At 37.5% G+C, this 23,478-nt stretch overlaps 1 protein-coding gene and 1 pseudogene across 2 annotated transcripts in view; one reads left to right on the top strand and one right to left on the bottom strand.

The window, feature by feature from the left end:
- Window positions 1–20,867, top strand: part of LOC127684628 (splicing factor 3A subunit 1-like) — a 112,420-nt pseudogene extending 91,553 nt beyond the window's left edge.
- Window positions 1–23,478, bottom strand: part of Grm5 (glutamate metabotropic receptor 5) — a 551,762-nt gene that overhangs the window by 429,012 nt on the left and 99,272 nt on the right. The window lies entirely within an intron of this gene.

Below are 23,478 nucleotides of genomic sequence, written 5' to 3' on the forward strand. Positions count from 1 at the left end.
ATCAGACTTAATAGAAGATAGTTAAAACCTCAAGTCGGCTTCTGTATCAGACTGTTGGAGTTCAGCATGTCAGGATGTCTGGGAGGGTTATCATTCACTCATCAGAAAAAGAGGAGGGAGAAGGGTCATGTAGCATGTGATACTGAGCTTATGCAAACTGCAGAAGAGTTTTGTGTTCCTTCCTCCTTGGTCTTCATATTACATTTTGAAAATTGTTGCTCTTTGTCTTTCATAGAAAAACCAAAGCTACAAATTCAAATATGACTGCATCAACTTAAAGTGGTGATAACTACTGAAGTAAATGGATTCAGAAAAATCCCAGGGACTCCCCTAGACAGATGCCTGGGAAATAATAAAATTAGGTAAACTTCAATAATACTAATTGTTTAGATAATTCAATTTTCAATGTTCAGATACTCAATAGAAAATAAGGCATGTAATGAATAGCTTGTGTATGATGTATGTAATTTTAAAATATTCTGTGGACTACATTAAATACAGTATAAACTCACAAAAATCACATTTACAGAATCATAAACTGATAAGCATATACTGTTTAACAACAATATAACTATAATTGATTTAAAGCAGCTTGATAGGGAGACCTACTTTTGAAACAAGTCTCAATATTATACATTGCATAATGCTTCCATGGCTTACTTAGGTTCTGTCTCTTACTTCAGAGACTATTAAGCCATTGACCTTGAATGATTCAGCCAGAGACACAAGCACTGTGTTAGAACTAGCATCCAGCCAAGAAGACAGGAGAGTGACAAGAGGCCATTGCTTTCTGCTAATCACTCCCTTGTCTGCTACATTTGGGATCAGATGGAATAAATTAGCAAGCAAACTAAGTCTTCTCGACAGGAAAAAAAGTTATACAGCTAGACTTTGGAAAGGATCTTTTTCTTGTTTTCCATAATATTTTCAACTCAATTTAAAATATGGCATTTAGCAAAAACTTCAGTTGCACAATGACATTTGAGTGGCAGAATAAGAGGCGGCAGAAAGCCAAAGAGACTCCTCATAAAACATGCTCTTTGTGGAGGAAGCTGAGCTGGTGACAGATCTTAGGAAGCTTGGGCATGGAGTGATGGAAGAGCAAAAAGGCCATTGTCCCATGGTATAATGGGTAGAGGAAGTGGAGAAGGCATTCAGCCAGGGGATAGGAGGGCTCAGGCTATGTAGGTCAATCAAACTTGAATGAATGTGAGAAAGACTAAAAGATTGTAAATGAAGCAGAGACAATGTCTGATAACTGATCCAAGCCTTAAGTACTTTCTATAACATGTCCAATGTTTATAAAACTGAAAGTCTCAGACACATTACAAATTAATAGTTATTAAAAAGTCTTTATGGGGATATTAAGATTAACTCTCCAAACCACTTTCAGACAAAGGCAAATATTTTCTAGAAAGCACCTTCACCACGTGATTAAGATAGATTGTGGACAAGTGCTGCATATCATAGCCAAAATTCTAATATGCACCTTTGTCATAAAACAGAGAGAGAATAGAAGCAACATGTTCTGACAGGGTTCTAAGTCATGGGAGTATGCTATCCATACATGCTCACATGGGCCCACTCAGTTCTTCCTCTTACTTGAGAGGCTTTTGAGCCATTGATGTGCATAATTCTTTCAGAGATATAGGGACATATTTGGATTAAGTATCCTGGTTTCCTTTCACTGTGGGTGACCTAAAAGCCTTCCTTTGATAAATGTTGGCAGAGACAGTAATGCGTCCAGCAAATAGCAACAAACATGAATATGTCAAACAAACTTCTGAGATTGCAGTGCAGGCAGAGAGTTATCCACAAGTGAATGCAGGTAAAGTTGACCCCTAACTACATTATACTAGCAAAAGGTCCCTGAGATAATACCTTCCATGAGATTCAGGAAAATACTCACACGCTAAAGAATACACCACAAACATATGTAGCTAGAGGTTAAACCTTATTGTGTCAGAGTTTGAACATTAAATTAGTAAGTAGCAAAGTTAAATCATGAGATTTTTGATATACATATATTAGGGAGCCTTTGATTATCCATTTGAGAACTTCTTCCAGAACAGGCCACACACACAAATAAGCCAGATAAAGCCAAGGTAATGATGCATAAAAAGAGAGCTAACTCCTAGAATGCTTTCTATAGTACTGTGAGCAGAGATGTGAGGGCAAAAGCCTCACTTCTGGAAGCCCCAACAAGCTAGACTTGATTAATCCCAAATCCTATGGGCTTATGACGAGACAATAATGGCCAAAGGCAAATAAGGGAGTTTTGTCAATGTGTGTACAGTCAGAAGAGGGGCAGACAAATGAATTCAGGGATCAACATTCATCTCTTAGACCTGACATGAGCTTTAGTCTTATGGAGAACTACAGGGGGGAAAAGCCAATGTGTGGCTTCATTGTTGTCTCACTGCTGGTTCTGTGGCCTCAGGAGAGTCTTGCTGGAGCCTAGTACCTAAGTTCTGCTTCTGTGGTGCTCAGAGGAGTCTCTTATCATAGTCTTCCTGAAGAAGATCAGGTCTTGTCAGAAGATGATTCCTTGTGCTTCAGGGTGCTGCCTCACTAACATGGATTACTGACTTAATCTGGAGGTAGGGTTAGGGATCTCTTCTGGGCAATTTAGTTCTTCTCTTGTTCCAAGGTGCTTATAGATTTAGCAATAAATGATCTCTGTAATTTCATCCAGAATGAAAGAAACAGACACAAAAGTATGTAGAGATGTCAGCATTTTCCCCTGGTCTTAGCTTCTTTGTGAGACTGAGGAGTCCATTCTTTTTACCCAAGCAGCTTCTGAGTGCTGTTTCAGTATCTAGATAGTAAGTAACCAAATATCTGAGGACCTTAACTGTTTGCTCTACTTCTTTACTCAGAGGGGAAAAAATCTCAGCCAAGCTGTCCTTAGAGAAATTCAAGATTATTTCCCCTTTGGCTCATTTAAAAACACTGGCAAATTGAGAGACACAGCCAAAAACCAAGACTGCCATTTGCACCGGTGCCAGATTAAAGTCACTGTCTGCCCTTGGGCCATTCATTCAACTATTTTGAGATCTTACTTTTCTCACAGACAAGTCCAACTCATTCATTTCTCCCTTGAAACAATTTGTGATTTAATAAATACTATGAGCACTCCTTTCTGTGAATTTAATTTCTTTCCTATACTTGCTGAAAGGAGATGTAGCATTTCAAGACTTACTTGATAATTTATGATTTTTCATGTTTTCTCTCTTCTTCATCTGGTGCTGAGTGTCCCCTTCAGTTTTTGGTGATAATCTTCTCATGCATATGTCCAATCTCCTTAGGCTAAGCAGTAATCTTAGAATATAGACTGAGGAGTATATATGAACTTCTATGTATATCCAGAAATTGGTAAAATTTAGAGGAGGAGTAAAAGGTCAACTGAGTGGTGAGAGTAACAATAATTAATAGCAAGTACTGCAGATAGTGTACTATCTCTATGCCAGCCATATTATAAAAGGCATTATCTAACTCCTAGAAAATATCTCAAACCTTTACCACAATATAAATTGAAAAATAAGGAATCTGCTATATAAGGATTTTAGAAAGTAAAGAAAACCAAAGACTTTGTTAAGGGTTTCAAAAACTTAATCTTTTAAAACTCTGAAATCAACAAATAGCCAAAGAGCCTAGGGTGAAAGCAAATATTCTGTGCCCAAAATAAATGAGTGAGTAAATAAATAAATAAATAAATAAATAAGCAATACAATGACTCCCAATGTTCTGCTATACTCACAGATGAATGGCTTGCTCAGCCATATTTAGAAAAATTTCTTCCTAAACAAGATAGAGCTCAGTATACAGAACTACAGCCATATATTGGGCAGACAGTGAAAGACCTTGAAACACTCAGCCATAAACAGAATATCTCCATCTAATTCACTCCCTCAAAACTTAAGAGACATTTAAGAAGAGGTAGCTAAAAGAACTACAGGGGGTACTAGATACCAAGGGAAAAAGTCATTGAAATCACCTGACCTCACACAGACTGAGGCAGAATTCAGTAGGTCTGCAAGGGTTTGCACAAGAAGGTTTTTAGAACTAACTGAAGAAGTTGACAGATTCCCCCATCCATAGACCAGAAACAATCTCCAATTGATAACCACATGCAAAAGGAAACTTACTTTTCTCCTAGGGAGTTTCAGTGGGGAACACACTACTCTTAATCAATAGGCTATATGTCTAGCAGTAGATTTTCAATAGAAAACAAACTCAGTAGCATCTTTGGAAGTGTCTTGTCTCATAAAGTCATGGCACCATTTCTTTTTTATATTTTATCTTATTATATGGTGGTTTTTTTCTCTTTGTTTACTCATCAGGTTCTTTGTGTATATATTAGGGCTGCCAGTTTAGTGCTTTTATGAAATTCTTGAATGTGTGTATGAATAGGTCTCTGTTTCTGTATCTATTTCTTGTGTTCTCTTTGAGGTTCTTTTCCTTATGTTTTATTGTTTTGTTTTATTCAGATGTTACCTTTTTGTTTTATACTATTCTATTCTATTTTAATTTCTTTTATTATTATCACTAAGAAGCCTATTTGTTTTCTAGTAAGACACAGAATGGATACTTGGATAGAAGTAGACTTGGATAGAAGGGAAAGTAATAATGAATTGGGAAAAGTAGAGAGTAGGAAAACCATAATCAGAATATATTGTGTGGGGATAAAACATAAATGTAACTTTTTCTCCAGATGTAATTGTCATGGAGGCTTACTGCTGAATATGCTCACTTTTTCTAGTATTTTCTGATCACTGTATGGCTGGTTCAACTCACCTGCTGTGGCTCAGATTATTTTTCAAGCTGACTGATTCAAACTGTCTTCTTCTGGCTTCTCACTGTATTGTTCTTCTTGGCTTCAAGATAACTCAGGCAATCTGATCTAATCTTTTGCTTCCTTCTGGGTTTTTTTTTGTTGTTGTTGTTGCTGTTTGTTTTTGTTTTGTTTTGTTTTTCGAGACAGGTTTCCCTGTATAGCCCTGGTTGTCCTGGAACTCACTCTCTACTCTGTAGACCAGGCTGACTTCGAACTCAGAAATCTGCCTGCCTCTGCCTTCCAAGTACTGGGATTAAAGGCATGTACCAACACTGCCCAGCTTTTCTTTCTTTCTTTATTCAATATATTCTTTATTTACATTTCAAATAATTTCCCCTTTCCTGGCTCTCCCCTCCCCAAAAGTCCCATAAGCCCTCTTCCCTCTCCCTGTTCTGCCATCCACCACTTCCCACTTTTCTGTTCTGCTATTCCTCTACACGGCTGCACTGAGCCTTTCCAGAACCAGGGGCCGCTCCTTCCTTCTTCTTGGACATCATTTGATATATGGATTGTGTCTTGGGTATTCCAAGCATCTAGGCTAATATCCACTTCTCAGTGAGTGCATACCATGAGTGTTCTTTTGAGACTGGGTTACCTCACTTAGGATGATGTTCTCCAGCTCATCCATTTGCCTAAGAATTTCATGAATTCATTGTTTCTAATGGCTGAATTAGAAAGTTGTTGTATTGTGTATATATACCACATTGTGTATATATACCACATTTTTTGTATCCATTCCTTTGTTGAGGGACATCTGGGTTCTTTCCAGATTCTGGCTATTATAAATAGGGCTGCTATGAACATAGTGGGGCATGTGTCCTTATTGCATGCTGCGGAATCCTCTGGGTATATGCCCAGGAATGGTATAGCAGGATCCTCGGAAGTATCATGCCCAGTTTTCTGAGGAACCACCATACTGATTTCCAGAGTGGTTGTACCAGCTTGCAATCGCACCAGCAGTGGAGGAGTGTTCATCTTTCTCTACATCCTCACCAACACCTGCTGTCTCCTGAGTTTTTAATCTTAGCCATTCTGAATGGTGTGAGGTGAAATCTTGGGGTTGTTTTGATTTGCATTTCCCTAATAACTAATGATGCTGAACATTTCTTAAGGTGCTTCTCAGTCCTCCTTATTCTCTGGATTCAACTACCTCTGCTAACTTGCACTGCAAAAACTTCACAAATTCAACTCTCTGGTCTTTCTCTCTGTAATGCTTTGTGGTAGCCTCTCTTTCCTGTCTGTTCTCAAGAGAGTTTGGCATATCCTATTTCTGACTCATTGGGTCAAATCTTTTTGATTTACCACATTGCTTCTCAATTAGATGCCACTTTCAAACATAGTTGCTTTCTACCACATACTAGCTTACCATCTTTATGATTAAAGGTTTGTATTAAGGATTCACATACCAAATGATGCCCAAGAAGAAGGAAGAAGAGGTCCCTGGTCCTGAAAAGGCTCAGTGTAGGAGTGTAGAGGAATACCAGGGCAAGGAAGCAAGAGGAGGTTGATTGGGGAACAGGGGGAGGGAAAAGGGCTTATGAGACTTTTGGGGAGGGGGATCCAGGAAAAGAGAAATCTTTCAAAATGTAAATAAAGAATATATTTAATAAAAAATTGAAGAGAGAAAATATTATAATCTGTCATCAGGGAAATGCAAAAAAAAAAGAAAGAAAGAAAGAAACAAAGAAAGAAAGAAAGAAAGAAAGAAAGAAAGAAAGAAAGAAAGAAAGAAAGAAAGAAAGAAAGAAAGAAAAAGGAAAGAAAAAAGAAAAAAAGGATTTGTCAGTATTCCAACCAGAGGGATTAAAGCTGTGTCACTTCAGCCAAATCACAATAATTTAGAAAGTCTTTGGAAATGACCCCTTGCCAGAGTAACCACTTTGCTGGATTAAGATTTCTCTACAAAAAAATTATTTTTCAACAGCAGGAAAAGCATAAAGCACTTTTTGCTTTTAAAAGAATCCAGGCTTGACTTTTTTTTTCTTTTTCCTATTTTTTATTGGTTATTTTATTTATTTACATTTCAAATGTTATCCTTCTTACTGGTTTCCTCTCCATAAATCCCCATCACATCCCCCCTTCCTTGCTTTATGAGAGTGCTCACCCACCCACCCACCTACTCCTTCCTCACCTTCCTAGCATTCCCCTTCACAGAGGCATCAATCCTTCACAGGACCAAGGGCCTCCCCTCCCACTGATGCCAGATAAGTCTATCCTCTGCTACATAGTCAGCTAGAGCCATGAATTCCTCCATGTGTTTTCTTTGGTTGCTGGTTCAGGTTCTGGGAGCTCTGGGGGATCTGGTTGGTTGATATTGTTGTTCTTCCTATGGGGTTGCAAACCCTTTCAGCTCCTTCACTCCTTACCCTAACCTCTCCATTGGGATTTCTGGGCTCAGTCTGATGATTGGCTGCAAGCACCAGCATCTGTATTGGTGAGGCCTCTTAGGGGACCGCTCTACCAGGTTACTATGAACAAGTGTTTCTTGGCATTGCAAAAGTGTCTGGGTTTGGTATCTGCAGTTGGCATGGATACCTAGGTGAGGCAGTCTCTAGATGGCCTTTCCTTCAGTCTCTGCTCCACTCTTTGTCCCTGTATTTCCTTTAGATGGGAACAAAGCTTGGTTAAAATTTTTGGGATGAGTGGGTGTCCTCATCTCTCAACTGGGGGGCCAGGCCTAAACTATGGATAAGGTCTGTACATGTTCTCTGCCCCCTTTATTGGGTATTTCAGATAATGTCATCCATGTTGGGTCCTGGAAGCCTCTTGCTTTTTCCTAGCACCTGAGACTTGCTGGTGGTACTTCCAGTTCCCCATCCCTCACTGCTATACAGTTCTGTTCAACCCTGACCCTCTGTATATCATCCCTATCTCCTCTCATACCTGATCCTGTCACCCTTTCCCTCTCGCCCTTCTCTATTCCTCCCTAGTAACTCCCACCCTATACCTCCCATGTTTATTTTGTTCCCCCTTCTAAGTGGAACTGATACATAGTACTACCTGAAGACCCAGCTATAACACTCCTGGCCATATACCCAAAAGATATGCCAACATATAAAAAGAACACATGTTCCACTATGATCATAGCACCATTATTTATAATAGCCAGAAGCTGAAAACCCAGATGCCCCTCAACAAAGCAATGGATACATAAAATGGGCTACATTTACACAATGGAGTACTACTCAGCTATTAAAACAATGATTTCATGAAATTCACAGGCAAATGGATGGAACTTGAAAAATATTATTCTGAATGGGGTAACCAGTCACAAAAGAACACACAAGGGTATGTACTCACTAATAAGTGCATATTAGCCAAAAAGCTCCAAATACCCATGGTACAACTCACAGACTGTATGAAACCCAAAAAGAAAGAAGACCTAAGTGTAGATGCTTTAGACTTGATTTTTAGTACTCATTTGATGACTCATAACTCCTATTTAAGAATACCTGATGATCATTTTTTCTGGCCTTCATGGACATAGAGAACATTTATGGTGTACAAACATATAAGAAATTAATGCACTCAGATATATAAAATAAAAATAAATATTTTTAAAAAATATTTCTTCATGAAGAAATTTTAAGAAATTATAAATGTTTTGTATTTGGCCTTATTGAACCTATGCAGTAGAAACTGTTAGTATTTAATACATTCATAGAAATAAAAACCACAGAGACCCCAGTGATCTGTGTATTATATATAATCAAGATTCTGCATATAAATTATAATTTTGCAAAATATCACCATTGAGAGAAATAGTCTGCATGATGACTGGAATCTTTTTCCATTATTTAGTACTATCATGAAAGTTCACATAAAATTACTAATGGAAAACAACTCATCGTAGTAACAATATAGCTCAGTAGTAGAATACTTGAGTAGCATGCACTAGTCTGAGTAAAACACAAAGAAGATGAATAATAAATAGGTTAGCAAAGAGTTCCAAAGAGATATAGCCACAAAAGTTTTTTAACCAACTTTCTAGAAATTGGCACAGGCCTAAGTAATGATGGTGAAGTGGGTTTGTTGATATTGTCATTGTTTGTTCTTATTCTTACTGTTTATATTGAATCTTACTATGCTTGGTTTTATACTGTAAACTATCATGGGCGTTTGATTGAGAAATGTCCTACAGACAGTGTCCTTTGCCTTACTGAATCTTTGCAATTTTATGAGGGCCCATTTGTCAATTCTTCATCTTAGGGCATAAACCATTAGTTTTCTGTTCAGGGAAATTTCTCCTTTGCTCATGTGCTCGAGGTTCTTCCCCACTTTCTTTTCTATTAGTTTCAGTGTACCTGGTTTTATGTGGATGTCTTTAAACCACTTGGACTTGAGCTTTGTACAAGGAGATGAGAATAGATCAATTTGCATTCTACTTACTAAGTGCCAATTGAAACTGCACCATGTGTGGAAAATGATGTCTTTGTGTGGTTTATGTATCATAGTAATTTTGGTATCATAGAAAGAATTGGGTAATGTTTCTTCTGTTTCCATTTTGTAAAAGAGTTTGAAGAGTATTGGTATTAGGTCTTCTTTGAAGGTCTGATAGAACTCTGCATTAAACACATCTGGTCTTGGGCTTTTTTTTTTTTTTTTTTTTTTGGTTGAGAGACTATTAATGGCTGTTTCTATTTCGTTAGGGAGTTGTTTAGATCGTTTATCTGATCCTGATTTAACATTGGTACCTAGTATCAGTCGAGAAAATTGTCCATTTCATCTAAATTTTACAGCTTTGTTGGTTATAGGCTTTTGTATTAGGATCTGATGATTTTTTTGTATTTTCTCAGTATCTGTTGTTATGTCTAGCTTTTCATTTCTGATTTTGCTGATTTGAATACTTTCTCTCTAACTTCTGGTTAGTTTGGCTAAGGGTTTATCTACCTTGTTTTTAAGGCTCCTGATTTGGTTGTTTGTTTGCATCATTCTTTTTGTTTCTACTTGGTTGACTTCAGCCCTGAGTTTATTTCCTGCCATCTACTCCACTTGGGTTAATTTGCTTCTTTTTGTTCTAGAGCCTTCTGATGGGCTATCAAGATGTTAGTGTATGCTGTTTCCTCTGACACCTAAACCACACTAAGACTCAACAAAGAAAGAGAACTTTAGACCAATTTCCCTTATGAACAAAGTTACAAAAATAATGAAATTTTGCTAACTGAATCCAAGAACACTTCAAAATGATCATCCACCAGGATCAAGTAGGCCTCTTCCCAGGGATGCAGGGATGGTTCAATATATGGAAATCTGTGAACATAATCCATTATATAAAGAAATTCAAAGAAAAAACGCATGATCATTTTATTAGATGCTGATAAAGTGTTTGACAAAATCCAAGACCTCTTCATGATTAAAGTCTTGGAATGATCAGAAATTCAAGGTCCATACATAAACACAGTAAAAGCAATATACAGCAAACCAGTAGCTAGAATCAAGCAAAATGGAGAGAAACTTGAAGCAATCCCACTGAAATCAGAGACAAGACAAAGCTTTCCACTCTCTCCTATACCTGTTTAGTATAGCACTTGAAGCCCTAGCCAGAGCAATTAGACAACAAAAGGAGGTCAAAGTTATACAGATTGGAAAGGAAGAAGTCAAACTATCACTATTTGCAGAGAACTCCTAAACCTGATAAACAATTTCAGCAAAGTGGCTGGATATAAAATTAACACAAACAAATCAGTAGACTTCCTATACTCAAAGGATAAAGAGGCTGAGAAAGAAATTAGGGAAACAACACTCTTTACAATAGTCACAAATAATATAAAATACCTTGGTGTGACTCTAACCAAGCAAATGAAAGATCCATATGACAAGAACTTCAAGTTTCTGAAGAAAGAAATTGAAGATCTCAGAAGAAGGAAAGATCTCCCATGCTCATGGATTGGCAGGATTAATATAGTAAAAATGACCATCTTGCTAAAAGCAATCTACAGATTCAGTGCAATCTCCATCAAAATTCAGACTCAATTCTTCATAGAATTAGAAAGAGCAATTTCCAAATTTATCTGGAATAACAAAAAACCCAGGATAGAGAAAACTATTCTGAACAATAAAAGAACCTCCGGCAGACTACCATTCCTGGCCTCAAGCTTTACTACAGAGCAATAGTGATATAACCTGCATGGAAGGCTTAAACTATTTTCAACAGTAAAAGAAATTCTGGGGGAATCAGTATCCACAACCTCAAGCAGTACTACAGAGAAATAGTGTTAAAAACTGCATGGTATTGGTACAATGACAGGCAGGCAGATAAATGGAGTAGAATTGAAGACTCAGAAATGAACCCATACACCTATGGTCACTTGATCTTTGACAAAGTAGCTAAAATCATCCAGTGGAACAAAAGACAGCATTTTCAACAAATGGTTCTGGGTCAACTGGCAGTCAACATGTAGAAGGATGAAAACTGATGCATTCTTATCTCCCTGTACAAAGCTCAAGTCCAAGTGGATTGAGGACCTTCACATAAAACCAGGTACACTGAGGCTAATAGAAGAGAAAGTGCAGAGGAACCTAGAGCACATGGGCACAGAGAATATATAGTGTTGTGGGGAAGTATGTTGTTTTTGGGTGGATTTTGACAGTTAATAATTTTACTCCTTTCCTAATTTGTTCTCTCTGCTTATGTGGGATGAAATTCAATGAGGTATCTTCCTGTTCCAACTGATTTCTGCCATGTTTTCCTTGCCATTAAAGACTCTCCATCTGAACCAAAATAATCATTTGGTTTTATTAAGTAAGTAAGTAAATAAATAAATAAGCCTCAAATTGATACATTATGACATATGCAGTGTCAGTTCACAGATGTCTGTATGAAGCACCTTTCAATATGCTTTTATATATGTACTCATCAATTTAATGAATGTTCATTCTTGTATATTTTCTTCCAAATATATGCTATTCTACCAATCCATCCATCCACAGATACATTTTTTATCTTTCCATTCTACTTAAAATGTCTTCTGTTCATCCCTTCATTCACTTATCTAAACATTCAGCTAACTTTGCCTGTGTACACTAATCAAGCTATTAACAGGCTGTTCACTCATCCAGTTTATCTATTAATTTTCTTCTTCACTCACTACTGCAAGTCTTACCAATCTGTCCACTTAATAATCTGCCTCTATATTTATTGGTTCAATCATTTCTAATATATCCATTCATTTCCCACTTATTTTTCTGTTCTTATATATATTCATTTATCAACTTTTCATATTAGTTTATTAGGATTGACCCTTGCCAGACACACTTAATCCCAAGATAAGTAAAATATGCTTGCTGCCATAAAATATCTTACAGGCAAACTTATAAGTCTCTCAAAAAGAATGTGGTGTGGCAAAAGGACAAATGACTTTCTCCAGGAAGAAAGTTAATGATTCAATAGGCACTTCTTAAAAGAGGTTTTTCACAAAAGAAACAAATGAGCTGACAAGTGAGAAAGGAAATCTTTCAGACTAAGAGGGAAAAGAATGTACATGCACACTCTCTGAGATAGGGTTTCCATTTCTGTTAAGAGACACCATGTTTGGGGCTGGTTTACACTTTCAGAGGTTCAGTCCATTATCATCACGGCAAGAAGCATGTTGGTATGCAGGCAGACATGGTTCTCTAGAAGGAACTGAGTGTTCTACATCTTGAATTCTCTGTATCTAGGAGAAGACTGTCTTCTAGGCATCTGGGACAAAGTGTTTCAATACCACCCCCAAAATGACAGACTTTCTCCAAAAAGGCTGCACCTTCTACAACAAAGCCAAACTTGCTAATAGTTCCACTCCCTGGGACAATCATATTCAAACCACTATATTTCATTCCATGGCCCTCACAGGCTTGTTCAAACACAGGAGTCTATGGTGACATACCTAAACATAGCACAATGCAAAATAGCTTTATTCCAACTTCAAAAGTTCCAGAATATATAACTGTCTCAACAATGTTAAAAATCCAAACTTCAAAGTCTCGTCTGAGATTCATCCAGTCACTTAACTGTAATTTCTTATAAAATCAAGATCAAAAAGCTCATCATATATCTCCAACATCACAGGATATACATTACCATTCCAAAATGTCACAGTGAGTAAATACAGGACCAAAGCAAGACCAAACCAGCTGGGTAAACTAAATGTCCAACTCCGTTCAGCTTTGTTGAATGCAACACAATTCTTTCTCTTGGGCTGTTTCCACTATCTTATAACGGCTTTTGCCATCAGGTATCCCACAGCTCTGGCATACTTAACATCTTTTGTTCTCCAAGGCAACTTCAATGCTATACCTCCTTCTTCTAATGTCTGAGACCCAAATACGATCTTCTAGGCTCATCCAAATGCCTTGGGTCACTTCTCCAGGTATGCCTTTTGTAGTACTCTAAGCTCTGGTTGACTCCACTCTACTGCTGCTGTTCTTGATGATCATTCTGTGGTACTAGCATTTCCAACATTCTGGGGTCTTCCACTGCAACAAGACTTCACAATTAGCCTCATTGGCTCTCTTCAGGGTGCCAAGCCTCAACTCCTTTGCATGACCATTTTACTTTTGGAATATCAATAGCAACTGAGGCTCCACTGTCAACAATGGCCTTCCCTTCCTTCTCATAGTGCCAAGCCTCAGTTGTTCCCTAAGATCCCTTCATGCTTTCAAAACCAGTACCATCTGGGTAGATCTAGATATTATTTTGTCCAGCTGCAGCAGGAGGTACAATCTTAGAAGACAGCTCTTTTTGCTCCCCGCCCAAAACACTTACCAGCATATTTCACCTTAATGATGAAGATATTTTTTTAATCACTGCTAATATCTTAGTTCCAGCTAACTAGCATCAATTTTCTAGTAGTTCCTTCTATTCTTGCCCCTAAGGCCAGAGTCACAGAGCTGAAGCTGCCATATTCTGATGCTTGCTGGACTGAAACATGACCTCCTTGTTCTATTACATTATTACCAACTTTCAGTTTTCCAACTCCTTCACTGGCTAACCTTGCCTTTCCTGGAACTTGTTCCAAAGATTGACCTTGAACTCAGTGGTCTCTGTGTCACTTTCTACTATGTTCTGGGATTAAAGGTATGTTCCACCAGCGTAGACCTAAGGTTTTCATGACCACAGTTCCTCATGCTCTAGATCAAAAGCTGTATTTCAGCCTCAAGATCTGGATCACAAGTGTGTGCTCCATTTCTGGTTTTTAGTTAATTCCAGATTAAAGATCCAAATGAAAACAAATAAATAGATAACAATAATGCCTAGATATAACTATGTCTTGTTCAACTGAAAAATTATAAACAATAAACTTGGCTAGACGGGATCTTCCCCAAGGTCACCACTCCTTAATTTGTTTATGTCCTTGGACACAGGATTCAACTTGATTATGCTTCCTGGTGCCAATTTATTCTTTGAACCATACATTTTATATTTTTCCTTTCTGAAATGTAGTTTTTTGACATTCTTCACCAAAATGACATAAGATGAGTCTCTAGACCATATTCTTCTCTTCTGAAACCTCTAGAGCCAGGCTTCTACAGTTCAAATTACTCTCAGCAACAAATTATTCCATATTCTTACTAGGATTATCCATTATGCCCCAGTTAAAGTATTCCATTGCTTTCCAAATCCAAAGTCCAAAAATCCACAATCTTTTAAATAAAAACATGTTCAGTCCTATCATAGCCATATCCCAGTCCCTGGAACCAAGGGACTTTGCTAGGGTTCCTACAGCTTTGAAGAGACACAATGACCAAGGCAACTCTTATGAAAGATAATACTATAATCACTACTGTCTAACACTTTTAATAGTTCAGTCCATTATCATCATGTCAGGAAGCATGGCAGCAGGCAGGCAGGTGCTGTAGAAGAAACTGAATATTCTACACCTCAATCAGACTGTATCCAGGAGAATACTGTCTTCTAGACATTTAGAAGGAGATTCACCAAGCTAACCCAAAGTGACATACTTCTTTCAACAAGGATACACGTACTCCTGCAAGACCACATCTCCTAATATTGCCATTCCCTAGGCAAACCATATTCAACCCACCACACACATTTATGTTAGGACATATGTGAAAGTGTTTGTCATTTTCAATATCCATTATTCTATGATGTCATGAGGTTAAATGCACCAATTAATATCTAGGTATATAGTTAATAAAAAATCAAGGTCATATTAGGAAGCCTAACTAGTTATATGTAATATTTAATATAAGCTTTATAATTGAATGAGAATGCATAAACTGTTCTTTATTTTGTTTTAAAAAAAGAAGTCATACTCTCTTTTTATCTCTATTGGCTGGAAGAGTGTAATGTAACTGAGTTGCACTATAATACAAAGGTAAATGCAATCCTTTAGAGATGACAGAATATTGGGATTAAAGATGTAGATCACTGATGGAGTCTTGCTGATGCATCCCTTCTAGGTTGAGGCTTGAATTTATATCATATGTAAGCCACATTTAGCCTATTAATTTCATTATCACTTAGATTTCAGTATCTAAGATGGAGTAGCTCATTAAAAAGAAGAAAAGCTATATAGCATTGCTTTGCGATACCAGGAGAAACTATGAAGACAGAACACATTTTAAACTCTGATAACTCAGTCTATTGTCAAATATTTGCAAATGAGTTTCTCATTGTTTGCAAAGTAATCCCATTCCTGAGAGTTTATACTCAAAATAAAATTACTAAAATTTTTGGTTTTAATGTATATATGACTTTTATTTCATCTTTTAGTAACTACCCAGTAAAGATAGGTTAACATTGTTCTACATAAAAAGAGGTACTAACAGTTAGATATAACAGATCTGAATCTGCATCCCAGACTTCAGAATGTAATCTATCTGGCAGGGAATATGAAACTTTTTTTTACTCATAATATTAAAAAGGTGGATTTATTTTAATATCTTAGAGTGAAGAAAAATGTAGACAGGTCTTTAAAAACACTTTACCTAGAGAAAATAATGTAGAACTCAGACTTTTAGTTAAATATAGTCAGATATTGGAGCTATCATAATGGCAAAAGTCAAATCAAAGTTGCTAACTACCCACACAAGCCAGATAATGCAACTAATTCCACAATAGCCAGATTTCTTTTGAGAGAGATGAAACTGCAGGAGGCATGGGATTTATAGAGAAGTTTGCAAATAATGAATTCTACGGATTTATGATCATTTTAAAGTCTATATTTTGGTTTTGGAATGTAAAATTCTCAGTTTAATAAGAAGTCAGGCCAATAACATCCAAGATTTTTTTCAGTCTAGGAGATGTATGGTACCCCAGTGTTGTAGTGAGCCCACTGCTTCCTTCTTGTGCCAGTTGAGTGATGCGCCATTGTAGAGTTATAGTTGCTATGGTAACTAACAAGAGTTAGGCTTCACGGTTAAGGCCATTAAATAAATAAATCAGTATAGTGATAGATATTAATGTTTCCTGATAGAGGAGGTCTTTGAGTCATGAGGTCATCAATTGAGAACCTAAAGGCTATGCCATCTGCCTCTCAATTACAAGTGAACTGTGTAAGTACTACAGAAAATAGCAAGTTTAAGGTTGACTGAGAATGAGAAGCTGTTAATGTAGCTTCTCTGAATTTCAAACTATGCTGGGGGTAAGACTTCCAGGAAATTCAACTGCATTTGAACCATTCATGTTCCTGTAAGTAATCATTCCATTGTGTTCCTTTAAGTGTCTATGGGCTGATATTGACAGGAAAAGGGCACTTCTGTTTCTTTAAGGCTGACTAACTGATTAGAACTTCATTGTGAAGAGTGGACTATTATAGAAGAATAGTAAAAATACTTTGGACTATCATTATCCACCTTGATAACCATTTATTTCTCACCTCTATGGTTGACCAGAGTCATCTTTGTGACTAACAGTTGAGACTTCTGAAATATGTGAAATTAAGATAATGCTTTCTTCTACCACCTCTGGAAGTAAGAATGTCATCAGATAGCATATGGATCTATTGCAAAGGTTTCAATTCTTATCTCTGACACATCTTGCAGTTGTTTCCACCAATGGGTGGGTGAAAAAATATTGTTTTTGAGTTTTACGAAATGTTCTACATTGAAAATTGTTATTTTAGAAAACCTGAATTTATGTTCCTAGACAATGACAAGACAAGTCGTAGCTGGCTCAAGATGAAAAATTTACATTTTGTGTCAGTACACTTCCAAAAAACTCACTGGTTTACCGTATCAGATCGGAGTCAAATAATTTTGTTGGCATTTCATTATTAATGACAAATAGAAACTTAAATATATGTTCCTAGGGAAAAATAATGCAACACAGAGCAAAAATTAAAATAAAAATATTTTCACAATAAGATGCACAATAATAGTGAAATTATCAGTAGACACTGAATTATACATTCAGGAAGTTTAGGGATAGCAGAATAAATTTTAAAATATTTAATCATGGTTTATTACAAACACTTCAAACAAAAGATGAAGACAAGGTTTTCAAGGTAGTCAAAGAGTAATGTAAAATTTAAATAAATAAAATCAGAATATAAATTACAAAAGAATTCTATTCAGAAATATTGAAAGCTAGAAGAATGAGAGATTTGAGATTTTGGGAAAAAAACAACATTCTCAAAGTGCTTTTTAAAATTCTCAGTTAATAAGAGAAATCACAAGGGTAGAAAAATGCAACTAATTGTTCACACACACACATCTATGTTGAACAAGTACAAAATTGCTTAATAAAATGTAATCCAGGGCTGAAGAGATGGCTCATTGGTTAAGAGCACTAACTGCTCTTCCAGAGGTCCTGAGTTCAAATCCCAGCAACGACATGGTGACTCAAACTATCTGGAATGAGATCTGGCGCCCTCTTCTGGTGTGTCTGAAGACAACTACAGTGTACTTACATATAATAAATCAATAAATCTTTTAAAAAATGTAATCCAAGTAATTTTGCAATATTGGGTAGCAGTGTTCAAAACACACCAGTTGAAAATTGACTTCTTGTACAATCAGTAATGATGAATGCCTGTGATCCTATCTTTGGGACTTAATGTATTATCTTTGGTTGCAAAGTGAATTCAAGGCTGGCCCAGAGCTACATAAAATTCTATTTCAAATCTCCCCTTCCCCCAATTGTCACATTCAATATTAAATGCATAAAGAAAGTATTCATATTATTTTAGTTCTGAAGGTTGTGACAATATCCCATAATGTAGTTAGTTTACAAACTAAAAAAATTATATTTTCAGATTTGGATTTTGAAGCCTGAGATAAAGTGGAAGCATGGGAAAATTCTGGTGATGTCCCTCTTCCAACATTACCTCACATCCCAAAGGAGGATCAACTATGTGTTTGATGTCACCTAATAAGTCATATTTATCAATACTCCTCAAACATGACACATATCCCTCTCAAAGCACCACCCTATATGCCATCACATTAACATTATCAATTCTCTATATTAAATTGGAGATGCCTATGCACTGCAACAATTTTATTATAGCCACTGGTTTAAGATAAAAGTAAAAGAATATAAACAAATACAGTCATCATCATAGAAGGAGAATCTAGTGTCACAATAATAATATCAAAGTAGAATTAAGTCCAAGAAATTACATTTAGAATTAAACATTATATTATGATCATTTCTCCAAGTGACACTTTATGAAAACTAGATTTTATACCCAAATAAGATCATAATCTTAGCTGTCCTTGTCATGGTAGCAGCCTGAGTGTCCAGTTTAGAGTTTCAAGTGATCTCAGGAGTAGCAGGTGCTCTGGTGGAGGTTCTCTGATCAGCCAGACACAAACATGAGGCTTAACTTCCATAGCTCCTCTCTCAAGCCTGACTTCTTCAACTCACAGCAGTATATCTACTATTGTTGAGGCCCTGCAAATCAAACCTCTCTCATCCCGGAGACACACCTCCAATAACCTGTGTTCCCTCTTGAGATCCTTCAGGTCCCCATCTACTCTGCTTTCCCAACTCAAGAATACCCAACACACTCTGAGTTCATGTTGACTTGTGTAACCTGTATAATGGGGCAGTGACAAAAATGCCCAAGATTCTTCCCTATCTCTCCTCCATCTGCACTGTTGTTTATTTTGTTGTTGTTAACATAGAATAGGGAAAGCAAGCATCAACTGGAAATTTATTTACTGCAAGCTAGCTCCTGAGTCAAACACTATATTTTTAGTTGTTGCCCCTGTAATGATAATGTTGGTTCCATTAGAGCAATCACCTGTGTGGTCATAGGTACACTAGAAATTACAGCAAAAGTCCATGTCATATGTTCTCTCACTTGACACAGACCTTCTGTATTGGCTATTCCTGTTGTCAGCTTTATTACATCTGGAATGAACTATAATCCAGAATTGGAGAGCACACTTGTGATCCAGATTTGGGGGCTGGAAGATTGCTTTCTGACCTGGATCTTGACATGAAGATCTTGAGGCATAGTGACCATGAAAATCTTAGGCCCAGGCAAGGTAGTACATACCTTTAGTTTCAGGAGACTGAGACAAACAGATCTCTGAGTTCAAGGTCAGCCTGGGACAAAGCAAGTTTTAGATCCAGGAGCCGTGGTACACATCTTTAGTCTGAGTCACACATTCTGCAAGAGGCCTTCATATGATATGGACATTGGAAGAAGGAAGATTCACTTTTCTTCATCTCCTTGCATTTATTTGCCAACATATGTTTTGGAACCTACTTCTATAAAAAACCAGCTTAAACAACCTCATGGGACTGAGGCCTCATGGGATTGAGCAACTGGCCTCATGGGACTGAGCACCTACTAAATCCTAGGACTTCCCATTCACTGCTGACTATTGCTGTATTAGTTGGACTGGTTCAGATGAAGAAGGACAGAATGTGCCTCCACCCCCAGAGGCACCCATGCTTGCACCTCTGCCTTTAACTCCAGACAAGTCATTTTGTGAAAGGACTAAGATCCCAAGTTTCCCAACCCCTTCATCCAGCTCCTGCTCTTAATGAGTATCTTATATCCCCCATCACTGGGGAGAAGATTCCTGCCAGCAAAGTGCAAGAACACATGCACATTAAGATTCTTGACCTCACTGGCTGTAGTAGAAGAATTGCTCCATCAGAGAGAAACAGAGTGATGATGATATTTATGCACCAGGTCTGGATATGGAGAGAAGATTAAAGCAGTTGGTTGAGTTGAATACTGACATCGTTGGGATAGTAGAGACAGGCATTGTGAAGAAAAAAGGGTGACATGGGATGGCCATCCAGGCATCATTTCCAGGGCCCATTAGGCTGCCCAGGACAACCTCACCCTCCAGGATCAGATGGAGGCCATCCATAAGGCCAAGGACCTTGTACTAGAAGATTCCTCTAAGGAGAAGACTGTTCCTAGCTAGCCCAATAAAATCCTTCAGCAGACACTTCCTCCATCTTCAGCCACCATATCCCTAGTTCCACACCCCCATCACATCAGTAGCCCAGTCACCTGCTATACCACCTCCAGTCCTTACCACTGTTTAATCTACAGTAACTGTCATGCCTCAGATACTCATCAAATCTGTGGTATGATTGCCCCAAGGCTCACTGATTATCCCTATGCCACCCATCATCCATGAACCCAGAATCAACATGGTACCTATGCCTCCTGCAATATCTCCCATCACAGCACCCTGCTCACCTCCCATGATTGTGACAACAGACTTTGTGCCTGCCCCACCTCTGGCTCCAGCCCCACCTCCTATACAAACCCCCACCTTCTATGGAAGATGAGCCACTGGCCAATAAACTAATAACCTAGGACAGTTTCATGACAGAGAAAGAGTTCCTGAACAGAAATAAGGGTCCAGTATCCTTCAAAGTGCAGGTACCCAACATACAGAATAAGACAGAATGGAAGCTAAATAGGTAAGGACTCATCTTCACTCTCCTCCTCACAGACCAGGTATCTTGTCATCAAAGTGCTTACAGTGGAAACAGAAACTACAGTATGAAAGAATTTTAATCAAGGACTCCAACTCCCTGGATTACTACAACATAGCTAGGCGTGCTATCATCCACGTGACACTCAAGAAGAGTTGCAGCAGGAAAAAGTAGCAGGAGATAGCTGCAATTGGACTCCTGCCTTTGTAACTTTTTGCACAACTGATTCTAGGAGTTTCCCTGGGACTTCTGGCACAGACTATGCATTTGTTTTCCTCTAAGTCAGTTTGTGAAGTGAACATTCTGTTTAGATTCTAGATTGGAGGTCCTTCAAGGAAGCCCACTAGAAATCAAAAACCCAGAGTTGTTTCACAGGACAGTTTTATAATGCCAGCAATGCTTGGTTGATAGAATATGGTTAGTACCATTCATCATTTTGTATCATGTTTATGTTTCTTATAAGCCTCTTGAAGCCAGGCATGTTACGTGTATGATTATCATCCTGGGACTTGGGAGGTGCAAGCAAAAAAAAAAATCATGACCTCAAAATTAATCAAAATTTATTAGTTGTAAGAGAGATACATACAACCCCATGATATGATGCTTAACTTAGATCAATATTCTTTCTCGATAACTGGCAGAAAAAGTGACCAAATTGTCAGGAAGTGAAGAGAAGACATCACGAACATGTGTGATCATCTTGACCTAATTTCATTTTCTGGAAATTAGTATCAAAAATGGCCAATACTTAATATTCTAAAGTGTATCACAATGGACCATCTTCTGTATGATTCATCAGTGTATCAACTTACAAAACTAAAAGTCATACTAAATGGATTGTTGGATAATAATGTAATTGACTTAGAAATTAATACAAACAAAACTCTAGGAAAGTCAGTAACATTTGAAAATTAAATAATACACATATAAATAATCCAGAAATAAGAAAGGACATCTCAAGAAACAAAACTGAATGGTTTGAAAATATTGACATGTCCTTCCTTCTAGTCCATTTTCCCACTAGGGCCAGATGAGTGGCCTGTGATACCTAACCACACCCTACAGGCTTCCTGTCTCCCAGGATTTCCATAGTAACCAAATACACAAGTGAGAATATTGCCCATATATCCATGACAGCTGGAAAACCTACAGGGCCCAGCTGACCTACCCCCTGCTCCAGAGCTCCACCTTCCTTCCAATCTGCTCCCTCACCCAGGCAATATTATTTGGCTCTATACCCTACTATACCCTACAACTTGCATTCCTCTCGGGAGGTCTGCAGTAACCAAGGATGCAGGAGACCTGCTCTAACCAGAAACACAGGTGAGAATCCTAATTAGACAGCGCTGCCTGCTTAAATGGAGACCAGTTCTAACACACACCACAGAGCTCTACATACCTCCAAGGAAACTGGCTCCACTTAGAGATACCCAGGCCAGTTAACACCAGAGATAACCAGATGGCAAGAGACAAGCACAAGGTCATAAGCAACAGAACACAATACAATTTGGCACCATCAGAACCTAGTACTCCTACTATAGCAAGCTCTGGATACCCTAACATACCTAAAGCAAGATAATTAGTTAAAATACCATCTCATGAAGATGATAGAGCCCTTTAAAGTGGATATAAGGGAGTCCATTAGAGAAATACAGGAATACACATGCAAACAGAAACATATAAAGAAGAAAAAATAAATCCCTTTAAAAATTACAGGGAAATACAATCAAGAATTAAGCAAAACAGTCCAAGAACCAAAAATGTAAGTGGAAACATTAAAGAAAACACAAATGAAGGCAAATATTGAGAAAGACAATGTAGCAAAAAGATCAGGAGCTACAGGTGCAAGCATCACCAACAGAATACAAGAGATAGATGAGAGAATCTTAGGCGTAGAACATAACATAGCAAATATTGAGACATAGGCTAAAGAAAATGCAAAATGTAAACAGCCCATAATCTAAAATATCCAGCAAATTTAGGACACAAAGAAAAGATCAAACCTAAGAATAATAGGAATAGAAGAAATTGAAGAATTCCAGGTCAAAGGAATAGAAAGTATATTCAAAAAAATCATAGAAAAATTCCCTAACCTAAAGAGATGACCAGAAACATACCAGAAGCCTATACAGAACACCAAATAGATTGGACCAGAAAAGAAAATCCTCTTACCACACAATAATCAAAACACTAAATGCACAGAACAAAGAAGGAATATTAAAAGTTGTAAAGGAAAAAGGCCAAGTAACATATTAAACAAGATGTATCTAATTACACCAGACATCTCTACAGAGACCTGGAAAGGCAGATCCTGGACCGTTATCATCCAGACCCTAACAGAACACAAATGACAGCCAAAGATATATACAATAAAACTCTAAATCACCATAGATGGAAAAACCAAGATATTCCATGACAAGACAAAATTTAAACAAAATCTTCCTACTAATCCAACCCTACAGACAATGCTGGAAGAAAATCCCCTACAGAAGGAGGGTAACTACCCCCGAGAAAACACAAGAAATTAAACATTTTGATAAAAATTAAAGAAGAGAATCATACACACTTAATACCACCTCCAGCAACAATAATAATAAGAATTGGCAATCATCTATTTTTAATGTCTCTCAACATTGATGGACTCAATTCCTCAAAAAAGACACAGACTAACAGACTGGATACATAACAGGATACAGCATTTTGCTGGATACAAAAAGAAAAATCACATCTCAGTGATAAAGACAGACACTACCTCAGAATAAAGGCTGGATATAAAATAAACTCA

Source organism: Apodemus sylvaticus, chromosome 1 (assembly GCF_947179515.1).
Source record: "Apodemus sylvaticus chromosome 1, mApoSyl1.1, whole genome shotgun sequence".
Classification (NCBI taxonomy): Eukaryota; Metazoa; Chordata; class Mammalia; order Rodentia; family Muridae; genus Apodemus; species Apodemus sylvaticus.